Source organism: Pristiophorus japonicus, chromosome 15 (assembly GCF_044704955.1).
Source record: "Pristiophorus japonicus isolate sPriJap1 chromosome 15, sPriJap1.hap1, whole genome shotgun sequence".
Classification (NCBI taxonomy): Eukaryota; Metazoa; Chordata; class Chondrichthyes; family Pristiophoridae; genus Pristiophorus; species Pristiophorus japonicus.
The window spans coordinates 3,639,879-3,659,124 of record NC_091991.1 but is presented as its reverse complement, the minus strand read 5'-3'; positions in this window follow the sequence as shown (position 1 = coordinate 3,659,124).

Sequence of the window (19,246 nt, the reverse complement as noted above, 5' to 3'; positions counted from 1 at the left end):
AGTACCCCATTCCTCCTTTCTCGCCATACCCCTTGATCCCCCTAGTAGTAAGGACTACAACTAACTCCTTTTTGAATATATTTAGTGAATTGGCCTCAACAACTTTCTGTGGTAGAGAATTCCACAGGTTCACCACTCTCTGGGTGAAGAAGTTTCTCCTCATCTCGGTCCTAAATGGCTTACCCCTTATCCTTCGACTGTGACCCCTGGTTCTGGACTTCCCCAACATTGGGAACATTCTTCCTGCATCTAACCTGTCTAAACCCGTCAGAATTTTAAATGTTTCTATGAGATCCCCTCTCATTCTTCTGAACTCCAGTGAATACAAGCCCAGTTGATCCAGTCTTTCTTGATATGTCAGTCCCGCCATCCCGGGAATCAGTCTGGTGAACCTTCGCTGCACTCCCTCAATAGCAAGAATGTCTTTCCTCAGGTTAGGAGACCAAAACTGTACACAATACTCCAGGTGAGGCCTCACCAAGGCCCTGTACAACTGTAGCAGCACCTCCCTGCCCCTGTACTCAAATCCCCTCGCTATGAAGGCCAACATGTCATTTGCTTTCTTAACCGCCTGCTGTACCTGCATGTCAACCTTCAATGACTGATGTACCATGATACCCAGGTCTCGTTGCACCTCCCCTTTTCCTAATCTGTCATCATTCAGATAATAGTCTGTCTCTCTGTTTTTACAACCAAAGTGGATAACCTCACATTTATCCACATTATACTTCATCTGCCATGCATTTGCCCACTCACCTAACCTATCCAAGTCACTCTGCAGCCTCATTGCATCCTCCTCGCAGCTCACACTGCCACCCAACTTAGTGTCATCCGCAAATTTTGAGATACTACATTTAATCCTCTCGTCTAAATCATTAATGTACAATGTAAACAGCTGGGGCCCCAGCACAGAACCTTGCGGTACCCCACTAGTCACTGCCTGCCATTCTGAAAAGTACCCATTTACTCCTACTCTTTGCTTCCTGTCTGACAACCAGTTCTCAATCCACGTCAGCACACTACCCCCAATCCCATGTGCTTTAACTTTGCACATTAATCTCTTGTGTGGGACCTTGTCGAAAGCCTTCTGAAAAGTCCAAATACACCACATCAACTGGTTCTCCCTTGTCCACTCTACTGGAAACATCCTCAAAAAATTCCAGAACATTTGTCAAGTATGATTTCCCTTTCACAAATCTATGCTGACTTGGACCTATCATGTCACCTCTTTCAAAATGTGCTGCTATGACATCCTTAATAATTGATTCCATCATTTTACCCACTACCGATGTCAGGCTGACCGGTCTATAATTCCCTGTTTTCTCTTTCTCTCCTTTTTTAAAAGTGGGGTTACATTGGCTACCCTCCACTCCATAGGAACTGATCCAGAGTCAATGGAATGTTGGAAAATGACTGTCAATGCATCCGCTATTTCCAAGGCCACCTCCTTAAGTACTCTGGGATGCAGACCATCAGGCCCTGGGGATTTATCGGCCTTCAATCCCATCAATTTCCCCAACACAATTTCCTGACTAATAAGGATTTCCCTCAGTTCATCCTTCTTACTAGACCCTCTGACCCTTTTTATATCCGGAAGGTTGTTTGTGTCCTCCTTAGTGAATACCGAACCAAAGTACTTGTTCAATTGGTCTGCCATTTCTTTTTTCCCCGTTATGCCTTCCTCTGATTCTGACTGCAGGGGACCTACGTTTGTCTTTACTAACCTTTTTCTCTTTACATATCTATAGAAGCTTTTGCAGTCCGTCTTAATGTTCCCTGCAAGCTTCTTCTCGTACTCCATTTTCCCTGCCCTAATCAAACCCTTTGTCCTCCTCTGCTGAGTTCTAAATTTCTCCCAGTCGCAGTGAAACATCCCAAGGCACGTCACAGGGGTTTTATTGCGATAAAAAGTTAACACCGCGCTGAGCAAGTAGAAATTAGCGCAGGTGACCAAAAGCTTGGTCAAAGAAGCAGGTTTTAAAGAGTCTTAAAGGAAGAAAGAAAGGTAGAGAGGTTGAGGGAGGGAGTTCCACAGCTTAATCCCCAGGCTACAAAAGGCACAATTATAATTAGGGATGCTCATGAGGGCAGAATTAGAGGAGCGCAGACATCTCGGGGGGTTGTGGGGCTGGAAGAGATTACAGAGATAGGGACAGCGCCTTTCATGACCACCGGACGTCCCAAAGCGCTTCACAGCCAATGAAGTACTTTTGAAATGTAGTCACCGTTGTAATGTAGGAAACTCAGCAGCCAATGTTTGCACACAGCAAACTCTTACAAACAGCAATCAAATAAATGACCAGATAATCTGTTTTAGTTTTTGGTTAAGGGATAAATATTGGCCAGGACACCGGGCAGAACCCCCGCTATTGTTCTTTGAATAGTGGCATGGGATCGTCTACATCCACCTGAAAGGTTAAGCTATTTAAAAGGCGGAGAACTCAATCAGTAATGAGAGGAACTCACAGTGTGCACCATCTACAAGATGCACTGCAGCAACTCGACAGTGTAATATAGTCTTTACGACATCACAAATACACCCAAACAAGATGGTTGCCATCTGGACTCTTCAGTTCAGCTAAGTGTGCTTGTAATTTACCTTAGAATTCTAGCTGTTCTGCAATACAAAGAAGCTCTCAAAGTCTCTCTGTTGTTGGCTGAATCATCCACCGACAAAAATTTCAGCTCGGGAATCCGATTATCCAATCCTACGTCGCCAATGTAATATATTCTTTACGACATCACAAACACATACATGCAAGATGGCTCCACAGGAACTTGTCAGGTGACCTTGTCACATGATCCTTTTATTGTATAAACATCTGTGGCTGCATTGCCGCATAAACCCTTGTCCTGCTATGAATATGCAACCACAATGGAAGTACTAATGTGCAAGCTCGAAATCAGACATTGGCATGGCTGGGGTTGAAGTGCTGTTAAGAATGTGTTGTTTATTAGTCACAGATGTACAGTAATGTGTGGACCCAGCCAGAACCTGGAAATAAGGTCACATCACGAAAATAAATTAAAAAAAATAAGACGACAGGTCCAGGTCCTCGCCCAGATCAAGCCAGTCCTCACAGTGTCTGCCGTGGCTCAGTGGGCAGCACCCTCACCTCTGAGTCAGAAGGTTTTGGGTTCCAGTCCCACTCCAAGAACTCGAGCACATAAATCTAGGCTGACACTCCAGTGCAGTGCTGAGGGAATGCTGCACTGTTGGAGGTGCCGTCTTTTGGATGAGATGTCAAACCGAGGCCCTATCTGCCCTCTCAGGTGGACGTAAAAGAACCCATGGCACTATTTCGAAGAAGACCAGGGGAGTTATCCCCGGTGTCCTGGGCAATATTTATCACTCGATCAACATCTCTAAAACAGATTATCTGATCATTATTGTTATATATGTAAACTTGTATATACTCTGTACAGCCACCAGAGGGCTCATCCCCTGGAGTCCCAAGGGATCTCATAATCCCTTGGGAGCACAGGTATTTAAGGAGGCCTCAAAGGTTGGAGAGGCACTCTGGAGACCTGCAATAAAAGACTTTTCTTTGAGCTCACAGTGTTCAGTCTGACTCTTTCTCCATACATAACAACTGGTGACGAGATACAGATAGCGAACCCAAAATACTTGGCATTGGCCATGAAACAATACTTTGCAAACTTTTGACTATAGAGACCCCAACCTTGAGTAAGGCCATAGCGATAGCCCAGACGTTCATTGCCACCAGTGACAATACTAAACAAATCGCTCAGCACACGAGTGCTGCTACAAGTATTGTGAACAAAGTGATGTTGTTTTCAAATCACAATGTACCTGTAGCTGCATGTCCGCAGATGTCTCAGAGTCCACCATCAAGGGTGATGAATGCAAGGCCATTCACACCTTGTTGGCGCTGTGGGGGTGATCATCGTTTCCATTCATGCTTCTTCAAAGGGTACTTTTGCAAGGGCTGTGGAACAATGGGACATGTCCAACGTATGTGCAGGTGAGCTGCAAATCCTGTTAATCCTGCAAACCACCATGTTGCAGAGGAGGACAGATCTACGGCGGATCACGACGAACCAGAGCCTCAGACCGTGTGCCCAGGTCATAAACAAGTTCCCTTCGCTGTTTGAACCAGGCATCGGGAAATTCCAAGGAGCAAAAGTGCAGATCCACCTAATTACAGGGGCGCAACCCATCCATCACAAGACGAGAGCAGTACCGCACATAATGAGAGAAAGGGTAGAGATCGAGCTAGACCGGCTGCAAAGAGAGGGCATCATTTCACCGATTGAATTCAACAAGTGGGCCAGCCCGATCGTCCCAGTCCTCAAGGGAGATGTCACCATCAGAATCTGTGGCGATTACAAAGTAACTATCAATCGTTTCTCCCTGCAGGACCAATACTCACTACCAAAGGCTGATGACCCCTTTGCAACGCTGGCAGGAGGAAAGACGTACACGAAGCTGGATCTGACTTCAGCCTACATGACACAGGAGCTGGAGGAATCATCGAAGGCCTCACCTGCATCAACACGCACAAGAGTCTTTTTGTTTATAACAGATGCCCGTTTGGAATTCGATCAGCAGCGGCAATATTCCAGAGAAACATGGAAAGTTTACTGAAGTCGGTCCCGCACACCATGGTCTTCCAGGACGACATCTTGGTCACAGATCGGAACACAGTCGAGCACCTGCAGAACCTGGAGGAGGTTCTTAGTCGACTCAACCGCGTGGGGCTCAGGTTAAAACGCTCGAAGTGCGTTTTCCTGGCGCCTGAAGTGGAGTTCCTGGGAAGGAGGATTGCGGCGGACAGCATCAGGCCCACCGATTCGAAGACTGAGGCAATCAGGAATGTACCGAGGACACAGAACGTGATGGAGCTGCGGTCGTTTCTCGGACTCCTGAACGACTTTGGTAACTTCTTACCGGGTCTCAGCACACTGTTAGAACCATTGCATGCCTTACTGTGCAAAGGGGATGAATGGGTATGGCGCAAAAGCCAAGAAACTGCCTTTGTAAAAGCTAGAAAATTGTTATGCTCAATCAAATTGCTTGTGTTATATGATCCATGTAAATGTTTGGTACTAGCATGTGATGCGTCATCATGTGGCGTGGGGTGTGTATTGCAACAAGCTAATGATTTCGGGAAACTGCAACCAGTTGCTTCTGCATCCAGGAGTCTGTCTAAGACTGAGAGAGCCTACAACATGATTGAAAAAGAAGCGTTAGCGTGTGTCTATGGGGTAAAGAAAATGCATCAATATCTATTTGGGCTAAAATTTGAATTGGAAACTGACCATAAGCTACTGATATCTTTGTTTTCCGAAAGTAAGGGGATAAATACCAACGCATCGGCCCGCATCCAGAGATGGGCGCTCACGTTGTCCGCATACAACTACGCCATCCGCCACAGGCCAGGCACAGAAAATTGTGCCGATACTTTCAGTAGGCTGCCATTGCCCACCACGGAGGTGGAAATGGCGCAGCCCGCAGATTTAGTCATGGTTATGGAAGCATTTGAGAGTGAGCAATCACCCATCACAGCCCAACAGATTAAAACCTGGATGAGCCAGGACCCCTTATTGTCCCTAATTAAAAATTGTGTGCTTTGTGGGAGCTGGTCCCAGTGGAAATGCAGGAAGAGATAAAGCGATTCCAATGGCACAAAGATGAAATGTCTATACAGGCAGACTGCCTTCTGTGGAGTAATCAGGTGGTGGTTCCCAAGACGGGCAGAGACATCTTCATCAGTGACCTCCACAGTACTCACCCAGGCATCGTAATGATGAAAGTGATAGCCAGATCTCACGTATGGTGGCCCGGTATCGATGTGAACTTAGAGTCCTGCGTGCACAGATGTAATACATGCTCGCAGTTAAGCAATGCACCCAGGGAGGCGCCACTAAGTTTATGGTCTTGGCCCTCCAAACCGTGGTCTAGGGTCCATGTCGACTATGCAGGCCCGTTCTTAGGTAAAATGTTCCTTGTGGCCGTAGATGCGTACTCCAAATGGATTGAATGTGAGATAATGTCGGCAAGCACGTCCGCTACCACCGAAGGCCTGCAGGCCATTTTTCCCACGCAAGGCCTGCCCGATGTCCTTGTAAGTGATAACGGGCCATGTTTTACCAGTGCTGAGTTCAAAGAATTCATGACCCGTAACAGGATCAAACATATTACATCTGCCCTGTTTAAACCAGCATCCAATGGTCAGGCAGAGAGAGCAGTGCAAACCATCAAGCAGAGCTTGAAAAGGGTAACGGAAGGCTTACTGCAGACTCGCCTATCCAGAGTCCCGCTTATCTACTGCATGAGACCCCATTCGCTGGGATCCCACCTGCTGAACTGCTCATGAAAAGAGCACTTTTTTTGACTTTCAGAAGGCTTTCGACAAGGTCCCACACAAGACATTAATGTGCAAAGTTAAAGCACATGGGATTGGGGGTAGTGTGCTGACATGGATTGAGAACTGGTTGTCAGACAGGAAGCAAAGAGTAGGAGTAAATGGGTATTTTTCAGAATGGCAGGCAGTGACTAGTGGGGTACCGCAAGGTTCTGTGCTGGGGCCCCAGCTGTTTACACTGTACATTAATGATTTAGACAAGGGGATTAAATGTAGTATCTCCAAATTTGCGGATGACACTAAGTTGGGTGGCAGTGTGAGCTGCGAGGAGGATGCAATGAGGCTGCAGAGTGACTTGGATAGGTTAGGTAAGTGGGCAAATGCATGGCAGATGAAGTATAATGTGGATAAATGTGAGGTTATCCACTTTGGTGGTAAAAACAGAGAGAGACTATTATCTGAATGGTGACAGATTAGGAAAAGGGGAGGTGCAACGAGACCTGGGTATCATGGTACATCAGTCATTGAAGGTTGGCATGCAGGTACAGCAGGCGGTTAAGAAAGCAAATGACATGTTGGCCTTCATAGCGAGGGGATTTGAGTACAGGGGCAGGGAGTTATTGCTACAGTTGTACAGGGCCTTGGTGAGGCCACACCTGGAGTATTGTGTACAGTTTTGGTCTCCTAACTTGAAGAAGGAAATTCTTGCTATTGAGGGAGTGCAGCAAAGATTCACCAGACTGATTCCCGGGATGGCGGGACTGACATATGAAGAAAGATTGGATCAACTAGGCTTGTATTCACTGAAATTCAGAAGAATGGGAGGGGATCTCATAGAAACGTTTAAAATTCTGACGGGTTTAGACAGGTTAGATGCAGGAAGAATGTTCCCAATGTTGGGAAGTCCAGAACCAGGGGTCACAGTCTAAGGATAAGGGGTAAGCCATTTAGGACCGAGATGAGGAGAAACTTCTTCACCCAGAGAGTGGTGAACCTGTGGAATTCTCTACCACAGAAAGTTGTTGAGGCCAATTCACTAAATATATTCAAAAAGGAGTTAGATATAGTCCTTACTACTAGGGGGATCAAGGGGTATGGCGAGAAAGCAGGAATGGGGTACTGAGGTTGCATGTTCAGCCATGAACTCATTGAATGGCGGTGCAGGCTCGAAGGGCCGAATGGCCTACTCCTGCACCTATTTTCTATGTTTCTATGTTTCTATGTTGAGACAAGGCTCTCGTTTGTTCACCCTGATCTACATGAACAGGTAGAGAGCAGGCGGCTTCAACAAATTCAATACCATGATAGCGCAAATGTGTCACACGAGATTGAAATCAATGATCCTGTATTTGTATTGAATTATGGACAAGGTTCCAAGTGGCTTCCAGGCACTGTCGTGGCCAAAGAGGGGAGCAGTGTGTTTAGGGTCAAACTTTCAAATGGACTCATTCACCGGAAACACTTGGACCAAATCAAACTCAGATTCTCGGACTATCCTGAGCAACCAACTTTGGGCCCTACCTTCTTTGATCCCCCAACATACACACCAGTGGCAACCGGCACTGTGGTTGACCATGAAGCAGAACCCATCAGCCACAGCAGCCCAGCAGGACTCACCACACCAGGCAGCCCAGCAAGGACCCAACAGATGATTCACCAATACCAGCATTTGCCCCAAGACAATCAACCAGGGCAGGAAGGGCTCCAGATCAACTCACCTTGTAAATAGTTACACTGTTGACTTTGGGGATGGAGTGTTGTTTTATATGTAAACTTGTATATACACTGTACAGCCACCAGAGGGCTCATCCCCTGGAGTCCCAAGAGATCCCATAATCCCTTGGGAGCACAGGTATTTAAGGAGGCCTCACTGGTTGGATAGGCACTCTGGAGACCTGCAATAAATGACTACGGTCACACTTTACTTTGAGTTCACCGTATTTAGGCTGACTCTTTCTTCCTACATAACAATTATCACATTGCTGTGTGTGGGAGCTCATTGTGCATAAATTGGCTGCTGCGTTTCTCACATTACAACAGTGACTACACTCCAAAAGTACTTCACTGGCTGTAAAGCGCTTTGAGATGGTCGTGAAAGGCGCTATATAAATGTAAGTCTTTCATAGAAACATAGAAAATAGGTGCAGGAGTATGCCATTTGGTCCTTCCAGCCTGCCCCAACATTCAATATGATCATGGCTGAACATATAACTTCAGTACCCCATTCCTGCTTTCTCTCCATACCCCTTCATCCCTTTAGTCATAAGGGCCACAGCTAACTCACTTTTGAATCTATCTAACGAACTGGCCTCAACAACTTTTTGTGGTAGAGAATTCCACAGGTTCACAATTCTCTGAGTGAAGAAGTTTCTCCTCATCTCGGTCCTAAATGGCTTACCTCTTATCCTTAGACTGTGTCCCCTGGTTCTGGACTTCCCCAACATCGGGAACATTCTTCCTGCATCTAACCTGTCCAATCTCATCAGAATTTTATATGTTTCTATGAGATCCTCTCTCATTCTTATAAATTCCAGTGAATATAAGCCTAGTCGATCCAGTCTTTCTTCATATGTCAGTCCTGCCATCCCGGGAATCAGTCTGGTGAACCTTCGCTGCACTCCCTCAATAGCAAGAACATCCTTCCTCAGATTAGGAGACCAAAACTGTCCACAATATTCCAGGTGAGACTTCACTAAGGCCCTGTACAACTGCAGTAAAACCACCCTATTCCTATACTCAAATCCCCTCGCTATGAAGGCCAGCATGCCATTTGCTTTCTTTACTGCCTGCTGTACCTGCATGCCTACCTTCAATGACTGATGTACCATGACATCCAGATCTCGTTGCACCTCCCCTTTTACTAATCTGTTACCACTCAGATAATAATCTGCCTTCCTGTTTTTGCCACCAAAGTGGATAACCTCACACTTATCCACATTATACTGCATCTGCCATGCATTTGCCCATTCACCTAACCAGTCCAAGTCCCCCTGCAGCCTCCGAGCATTCTCCTCGCAGCTCGCACTGCCACCCAGCTTAGTGTCATCTGCAAACTTGGAGATATTACATTCAATTCCTTCATCTAAATCATTAATGTATATTGTAAATAGCTGGGATCCCAGCACTGAACCCTGCGGCACCCCACTGGTCACTGCCTGCCATTCTGAAAAGGACCCGTTTATTCCCAATCTTTGCTTCCTGTCTGCCAACCAGTTCTCTATCCATGTCCACTCTACTAGTTACAGCCTCAAAAAACTCTAGAAGATTTGTCAAGATATCCCTTTCATAAATCCATGCTGACTTGGACTGATCCTGTCACTGCTTTCCAAATGTGCTGCTATTTCATCTTTAATCATTGATTCCATCATTTTCCCCACTACTGATGTCAGGCTAACCGGTCTATAATTCCCTGTTTTCTCTCTCCCTCCTTTTTTAAAAAGTGGGGTTACATTAACTACCCTCCAATCCATAGGAACTGAACCAGAGTTCAAGGAATGTTGGAAAATGACCATCAATGCATCTACTATTTCTAGGGCCACTTCCTTAAGTACTCTGGGATGCAGACTATCAGGCTCTGGGGATTTATCGGCCTTCAATCCCATCAATTTCCCTAACACCATTTCCTGACTAATAAGGATTTCCCTCAGTTCCCCCTTCTTGCTAGACCCTTGGTCCCCTAGTATTTTCGGGAGGTTATTCGTGTCTTCTTTAGTGAAGACAGAACCAAAGTATTTGTTCAATTGGTCTGCCATTTCCTTGTTTCCCATTATGAATTCCCCTGATTCTGACTGTAAGGGACCTACATTAGTCTTCACTAATCTTTTTCTCTTCACATATCTATAGAAGCTTTTGCAGTCAGTTTTTATTTTCCCTGCAAGCTTCCTCTCATACTCTATTTTCCCCCTCCTAATTAAACCCTTAGTCCTCCTCTGCTGAATTCTAAATTTCTCTCAGTCCTCAGGTTTGCTGCTTTTTCTGGCCAATTTATATGCCTCTTCCTTGGATTTAACACTTTCCCTAATTTCCCTTGTTAGCCACGGTTGAGCCACCTTCCCTTTTTTATTCTTACGCCACACAGGGATGCACAATTGTTGTAGTTCATCCATGTGATCTTTAAATGTCATTTATTTTTCTTTTTTTATTTCCGTTTTCTTTCAAATGTTCTGATCCTCCTAATGATTCCCAGTTTAACAATAACTTTTTATTTAATTATGCTGCTGCTAGACTCACACACACTGACTAATAAACACCTTTAGTTCGACTGGACGGAATATGTTTTGGTACAGTGTGACCAATTTAAATGAGCTTCACTATGACCGATGTTGGCAATGTGCACATCGGTATCGGGACTTTTGCTCAGTACTTGTATATTTATTCAATGGGCTCAGTTATACCCTGTCTGATTGCCCACTCCCCATCCACAATGGATCAAGATATGAGTATACCGGCAGAAAGAGGCAATGGGAATTCCCTGGTCCGGACACAGGAAGATTGTTGTGAGTCACTAGTAGCTAAACTCTGTGTATACTGGGGGTAAATGTTCCAGTTTGTGCTTGAGGGGCAGAACCTCATTCACTAGGAGCACCTATCGTAAATTACAGGACAGCTTTCCAGAACTTCCATCCACCAAATTTAATGGATGAAATATCTCGGGTGTCGAATTTCTGATACATGGTGTGTGAGGCTCCCTATAGTCATCAGGAATTTGGAAAATTCATCATTGCCTTAGGAACATTAGGAAGAGGAATAGGCCCTTCAGATACTCGAGCCTGTTCCACCACTCAATCTGTATCTCAACTCCATTTAATCTTCACTTCGACCTTGTCTGTTTCAAACAATTGTTGCCCCCTCCCACCTCATTTTTATTTCTTGGGATGTGGGCATCACTATCAAAGCCGGCATTTATTGCCCATCACTAATTGCCCCTTGAGAAGGTGGTGGTGAGCCGCCTTCTTGAACCGCTGCAGTCCGTGTGGTGAAGGTGCTCCCACAGTGCTGTTAGGGAGGGAGTTCCAGGATTGTGACCCAGCGATGATGAAGGAACGGCCGATATATTTCCAAGTCAGGATGGTGTGTGACTGGGAGGGGAACGTGGAGGTGGTGGTGTTCCCATGCGCCTGCTGCCCTTGTCCTTCTAGGTGGTAGAGGTCGTGGGTTTGGGAGGTGCTGCCGAAGAAGCCTTGGCGAGTTGCTGCAGTGCATCTTGTAGATGGTGCACACTGCAGCCAGGGGGCGCCGGTGGTGGAGGGAGTGAGTGTTGAAGGTGGGGGATGGGGGGCCAATCAAGCGGCTGCTTTGTCCTGGATGGTGTCGAGCTTCTTGAGTGTTGTTGGAGCTGCAGCTATCCAGGCAAGTGGAGAGTATTCCATCACACTCCTGGCTTTTGCCTTGTAGATGGTGGAGATGTTTTGGGGAGTCAAGACATGAGACACTCGCCACAGAATACCCAGCCTCTGACCTGTTCTTGCAGCCACAGTATTTATGTGGCTGGTCCAGTTTCTGGTCAATGGTGACCCCCAGGATGTTGATTAAGTGATGGTAATGCCATTGAATGTCAAGGGGAGGTGGTTAGACTCTCTCTAGTCATCGGGTGGCATTTGTATGGTGCACATGTTACTTGCCACTTAACAACCCATGCCTGGATGCTGTTCAGGTCTTGCTGCATACAGGAATAGACTGCTTCATTATCTGAAGAATTGTGAATTGAGCTGAACACTGTTCAATCATCAGCAAACAGCCCTATTTCCGACCTAATGCTGGAGGGAAGGTCATTGATGAAGCAGCTGAAGATAGTTGGGCCGAGGACACTGCCCTGAGAGACTCCAACAATATGTTGGGGCTGAAGTGATTGGTCTCTAATAACCACAACCTCATGTTTAAGTCTGGTTGTTTATTCGTACCCTCATCTGGATAAAAGGAAGAAAAAGGTTGTATTAATAAAGGGTGCAATCACATCTCGGAAACACTGTAAAGCATTTCACATGCAATAAATTACTTTGAAATACAGTCACTGCTGCTATGTAAGCAAACACAGTTGCAATGTTGCATGCAACAATATCATCCATGCATCTGTGAGATGAATCGCCATTTCATTTGTTTTTTGGTTGTGTTGAATGAGAGAGGACCGATGGCCAGGACACTGGGAGAACTCCCTCTTCTCGCATCATCCGAGGCGGTCCCTCGAACGAGGATGACTTGCTTCCACGAGTTCACAGATGTTTCGATGAAGAACCCGATGTTCCAGTCCTGAACTCCAATTGAGGGGGTGGAAGATGCCTGTGCGTGGATTTTTTTAACGTGGGGTGACTGTTGCACACCAGCCACCACACGGGGTTGACAGAGCGAGGTCTTGGTCCAGTGGCAAGGGTTAACCAGGACGACTGGAGACCTGCTCTGCCTCTTCTCTAACTTCCAGTGATTCACAGGGTTTCAATTTACCATCTCATGTGAAGGTTGGCACATAGAAACATAGAAACATAGAAAATAGGTGCAGGAGTAGGCCATTCGGCCCTTCGAGCCTGCACCGCCATTCAATGAGTTCATGGCTGAACATTCAACTTCAGTACCCCATTCCTGCTTTCTCGCCATACCCCTTGATCCCCCTAGTAGTAAGGACTTCATCTAACTCCTTTTTGAATATATTTAGTGAATTGGCCTCAACAACTTTCTGTGGTAGAGAATTCCACAGGTTCACCACTCTCTGGGTGAAGAAGTTCCTCCGCATCTCGGTCCTAAATGGCTTACCCCTTATCCTTAGACTGTGACCTCTGGTTCTGGACTTCCCCAACATTGGGAACATTCTTCCTGCATCGAACCTGTCTAACCCCGTCAGAATTTTAAATGTTTCTATGAGGTCCCCTCTCATTCTTCTGAACTCCAGTGAATACAAGCCCAGTTGATCCAGTCTTTCTTGATAGGTCAGTCCCGCCATCCCGGGAATCAGTCTGGTGAACCTTCGCTGCACTCCCTCAATAGCAAGAATGTCCTTCCTCAGGTTAGGAGACCAAAACTGTACACAATACTCCAGGTGTGGCCTCACCAATGCCCTGTACAACTGTAGCAACACCTCCCTGCCCCTGTACTCAAATCCCCTTGCTATGAAGGCCAACATGCCATTTGCTTTCTTAACCGCCTGCTGCACCTGCATGCCAACCTTCAATGACTGATGTACCATGACACCCAGGTCTCTTTGCACCTCCCCTTTTCCTAATCTGTCACCATTCAGATAATAGTCTGTCTCTCTGTTTTTACCACCAAAGTGGATAACCTCACATTTATCCACATTATACTTCATCTGCCATGCATTTGCCCACTCACCTAACCTATCCAAGTCGCTCTGCAGCCTCACAGCATCCTCCTCGCAGCTCACACTGCCACCCAACTTAGTGTTATCCGCAAATTTGGAGATACTACATTTAATCCCCTCATCTAAATCATTAATGTACAGTGTAAACAGCTGGGGCCCCAGCACAGAACCTTGCGGTACCCCACTAGTCACTGCCTGCCATTCTGAAAAGTACCCATTTACTCCTACTCTTTGCTTAATGTCTGACAACCAGTTCTCAATCCATGTCAGTACACTACCCCCAATCCCATGTGCTCTAACTTTGCACATCAATCTCTTGTGTGGGACCTTGTCGAACGCCTTCTGAAAGTCCAAATATACCACATCAACTGGTTCTCCCTTATCCACTCTACTGGAAACATCCTCAAAAAATTCCAGAAGATTTGTCAAGCATGATTTCCCTTTCACAAATCCATGCTGACTTGGACCTATCATGTCACCTCTTTCCAAATGCACTGCTATGACATCCTTAATAATTGATTCCATCATTTTACCCACTACCGATGTCAGGCTGACCGGTCTATAATTCCCTGTTTTCTCTCTCCCTCCTTTTTTAAAAAGTGGGGTTACATTGGCTACCCTCCACTCCATAGGAACTGATCCAGAGTCAATGGAATGTTGGAAAATGACTGTCAACGCATCCACTATTTCCAAGGCCACCTCCTTAAGTACTCTGGGATGCAGTCCATCAGGCCCTGGGGATTTATCGGCCTTCAATCCCATCAATTTCCCCAACACAATTTCCCGGCTAATAAGGATTTCCCTCAGTTCCTCCTCCTTACTAGACCCCCCGACCCCTTTTATAACCGGAAGGTTGATCGTGTCCTCCTTCGTGAATACCGAACCAAAGTACTTGTTCAATTGGTCCGCCATTTCTTTGTTCCCCGTTATGACTTCCCCTGATTCTGACTGCAGCGGACCTACGTTTGTCTTTACTAACCTTTTTCTCTTTACATATCTATAGAAACTTTTGCAATCCGTCTTAATGTTCCCTGCAAGCTTCTTCTCATACTCCATTTTCCCTGCCCTAATCAAACCCTTTGTCCTCCTCTGCTGAGTTCTAAATTTCTCCCAGTCCCCAGGTTTGCTGCTATTTCTGGCCAATTTGTATGCCACTTCCTTGGCTTTATTACTATCCCTGATTTCCCTTGATAGCCACGGTTGAGCCACCTTCCCTTTTTTATTTTTATGCCAGACAGGAATGTACAATTGTTGTAGTTCATCCATGCGGTCTCTAAATGTCTGCCATTGCCCATCCACAGTCAACCCCTTAAGTATCATTCGCCAATCCATCCCAGCCAATTCACGCCTCATACCTTCAAAGTTAGCCTTCTTTAAGTTCTGGACCATGGTCTCTGAATTAACTGTTTCATTCTCCATCCCAATGCAGAATTCCACCATATTATGGTCACTCTTCCCCAAGGGGCCTCGCACAACGAGATTGCTAATTAATCCTCTCTCATTACATAACACCCAGTCTAAGATGGCCTCCCCCCTAGTTGGTTCCTCGACATATTGGTCTAAAAAACCATCCCTTATGCACTCCAGAAAATCCTCCTCCACCGTATTGTTTCCAGTTTGGTTAGCCCAATCTATGTGCATATTAAAGTCACCCATTATAACTGCTGCACCTTTATTGCACGCACCCCTAATTTCATGTTTGATGCCCTCCCCAACATCACTACTACTGTTTGGAGGTCTGTACACAACTCCCACTAACGTTTTTTGCCCTTTGGTGTTCTGCAGCTCTACCCATATAGATTCCACATCATCCAAGCTAATGTCCTTCCTAACTATTGCCTTAATCTCCTCCTTAACCAGCAATGCTACCCCACCTCCTTTTCCTTTTATTCTATCCTTCCTGAATGTTGAATACCCCTGGATGTTGAGTTCCCAGCCCTGATCATCCTGGAGCCACGTCTCCGTAATCCCAATCACATCATATTTGTTAACATCTATTTGCACAGTTAATTCATCCACCTTATTGCGGATACTCCTTGCATTAAGACACAAAGCCTTTAGGCTTGTTTTTTTAACACCCTCTGTCCTTTTAGAATTTTGCTGTACAATGGCCCTTTTTGTTCTTTGCCTTGGGTTTCTCTGCCCTCCACTTTTCCTCATCTCCTTTCGGTCTTTTGTTTTTGCCTCCTTTTTGTTTCCCTCTATCTCCCTGTATTGGTTCCCATCCCCCTGCCATATTAGTTTAACTCCTCCCCAACAGCACTAGCAAACACTCCCCCGAGGACATTGGTTCCGATTCTGCCCAGGTGCAGACCGTCCGGATTGTACTGGTCCCACCTCCCCCAGAACCGGTTCCAATGCCCCAGGAATTTGAATCCCTCCCTGCTGCACCATTGCTCAAGCCACGTATTCATCTGAGCTATCCTGCGATTCCTACTCTGACGTCTGGCAGTACAGGCTCCGTCAGGACTTCAGTGGCACAACCGCCTAACTTATGTGCATAACTTCTGAAGTGAATGTCTTAACCCATAACTTTCCAACTCAAGAGGCAAAAATGAACCAACAAGTATGACAACAACTTGCATTTATATAGCGTCTTTAATGCAGTAAAACGTCCCAAGACGCTTCACAGGAGCGTTAGCAAACAAAATTTGGCATCGAGCCACATAAGGAGACCTGAGTACAGCTGATCAAAAGCTTGGTCGCAGAGGTTGGTTTTAAGGAGCGTCTTAAAAGAGGAGAGAGAGGTAGTGAGGCGGAGAGGTTTAGGGAGGGAGGTCCAGAGCTTGAGGCCTAGGCAACAGAAGGCACGGCTGCCAATGATGGGGCAATGATAATCAGGGGATGCACAAGAGGGCAGAATTGGAGGAGCACAGATATCTCGGAGGTTTGTTGAACTGTAGCAGGTTACAGAGATAGGGAGGGGCGAGGCCAGGGAGCGCAGTTAAAGAACTGCATTTTTTTTCAGATAAATAAAGCTATGCAGGAGGCACAAGGGAAAATCGTTGATGGAATAATTTGTCCCATCTGTCGACACATCTTATCGGCTTGACTGAAGCGTGTTAATGCGCTGCTTCCCTGCTCTCAACCTGAAAATTGTAATTTCACACATGGGTTCAGACCAGAGCGTCTTCCACATGGTGTCCAGCTGTGCAGGCGCACCTGTGGTCATGAAAGTTTGGCTGGAGAGTCCGTCCGTTATGGAACGTGGACTCAGGAAATGAAGAACTCAGCTGTTTCTACACTATACAGATAGAAAATTCCTCACCCCACAATAACTGACTGTCTGCTCAGGAAATAATAAATCCCCAAATGAAGGCATTGATCTGTATCCATGGATTGGGGCTGATGGAGCAGCAGGAATAATAACCGTGATACCAGTCAACTACTGCAAAGTGAATCAAGCTTTAAAAGGGCCAAAATAAGTTGTTACCAGATGTCCATAGAGTCGTACAACCTCACAGCACAGAAGGAGGTCACCCTTCCTATAGTTTGGAGCCCAGCAGCACACAGTATGGTAGTATAATATTAGGCAGTCCCTCGGAGCGAGGATGACTTGCTTCCACACTGAAAAGGGATGAGTTCACAGGTGTTTCAATGAAGGACCCAATATTCCAGATCCCGAACTACATCCTGAAGGGTGGAAGATGCCTGTGTGTGGATTTTTTTAACGTGGGGTGACCGTTGCACACCAGTCACCACACGGGCTTGACAGAGCGAGGTCTTGGTCCAGTGGCAAAGATTAACCAAGACGACTGGAGACCTGCTCTGCTGCACGGACCTAGTGCGCACACATATCGCAGTGTGGGCTGGGCCCGTGCTGCCCCTGGGCCCTCGCCTCTTCTGGACCCCGAACCAGCACACAGTACTCAGGCACTGAAGTCTTGCTGCAGATTCACGGTGTTCAGGGCCTTCTGTACAAATAGGGAATGGGGGAGCATTAAAGATTTGCATCTGATGTGCACACCAGTTGTCAGTCTGGATGTGATGACCAGTGTAATCATATATCACAGAATCGTACTGCACAGGAGGAGGCCATTTATCTTATCGTGTCTATGCCGGCTCTTTGAAAGAGCTGTCCAATTACTCCCACTCCCCGCCCTCGCTCTTTCCCCTGGCTAGCCCTGCAAATTTTCCTTTTCAAGTTTATATCCAATTCCCTGTTGAATAGTTACAATTGAATCTGCTCCGACCACCCGGCACACGATTAATTTGGAGATTCAGTGGATTTGTTACGAGGACGGAACACTACCTCGAGTATCAGAGGATGCTAAGAGGCTGTTTCTCCCGGGCTGGGGAGTCTAGAACCAGGGGTCACGGTCTCAGGATAAGGGGTCGGCCATTTAAGACTGAGATGAGGAGAAATTTCTTCACTCAGAGGGTTGTGAATCTTTGGAATTCTCTGCCCCAGAGGGCTGTGGATGTTGAATCGTTGAGTATATTCAAGGCTCAGATTGATAGATTTTTGAACCCTAGGGGAATCAAGGAACGTGGAGATTGGGCGGGAAATTGGAGTTGAGATCGAAAATCGGTCATGATCTTATTGAATGGCGGAGCAGGCTCGAGGGGCCATATGGCCTGCTTCTGCTCCTATTTCTTATGTTCTTATTACCTGCCCTACTATTCAAACATGTTGTTGGATAGAACTCTAAAGCATTGCGTAAATTCATGACATGGTGGGGTGCTCATCCTTACACATCACAAAGGCTAACAGTTGACCTCAGCTAGGCTGTGGGGGAATCTTAAAATTAGCCTCATTGTCCCAGGCTTATGTTGTGTACATAAATAAACAGACTAACTGAAACAGGAGTAAAGTAACTTACTGTGTTCTTTATAGCAACTCCCCAAAATGGTGTCTTCAAACCAGCATGTTTACAGCAGTGTGTGAATAGCTCCCGCAGGGTCCTAATGCCTGTACAGTGTCCTGTAACAAACAAATAGGACATGAACACAATATATTTCCCCCCCTCTGAAACCACAGTCTATGTACAGATAAAGTCCTTGAGATAGCCAGGCCGTGTTCTGATACCCTGAGACCGGCGTGGAGCTTGGGGTGTTTGATCGAGGTTTTCAGTTGGGAAACAGAATGGTGTCTCTATCCCATCCTGCTGGTCTGTCGGCCTGTGAGTTGGGGTCAGTCTACGAGTGTTCCATCGAGTTCCATCATTGAGCTCATAGTTGTGAGGGCTGAACTTTCGCCCGATCTGTTGTGGAGGTGAAAGTGAAGATGCGAGCTTGTGACTCCGGTTTGGGCGCTTAACTCTGACCCAATCTCCGTTCTTCAGTTGGGGCTTTTGAGCACGTCGTTTTGTGTCAGTGTGTGACTTCGCTTTTCGTTGGCGTTCTGAAATCTGGGATGTGAGTGTGGTTATCTTGGTGCTAGGTTTGGCCGGGGGTTTGAGGATGTCCAGCGAAGATTCCGCCCGATCAGGAGCTCAGCGGGTGTCTTCCCCGTTAGCGAGTGCTTTGTCGAACGGTATGTGCGGAGAATGGTTTGAATCGCTTCGTCGAATGTTTGGCCCACTGCGAGGTTGGCTCTTTGATGACGCGGTTAAATCGCTCAACACCTCCGTTGCTTTGAGGATTGTACCGAGCAGGAAGGCGATGCTCG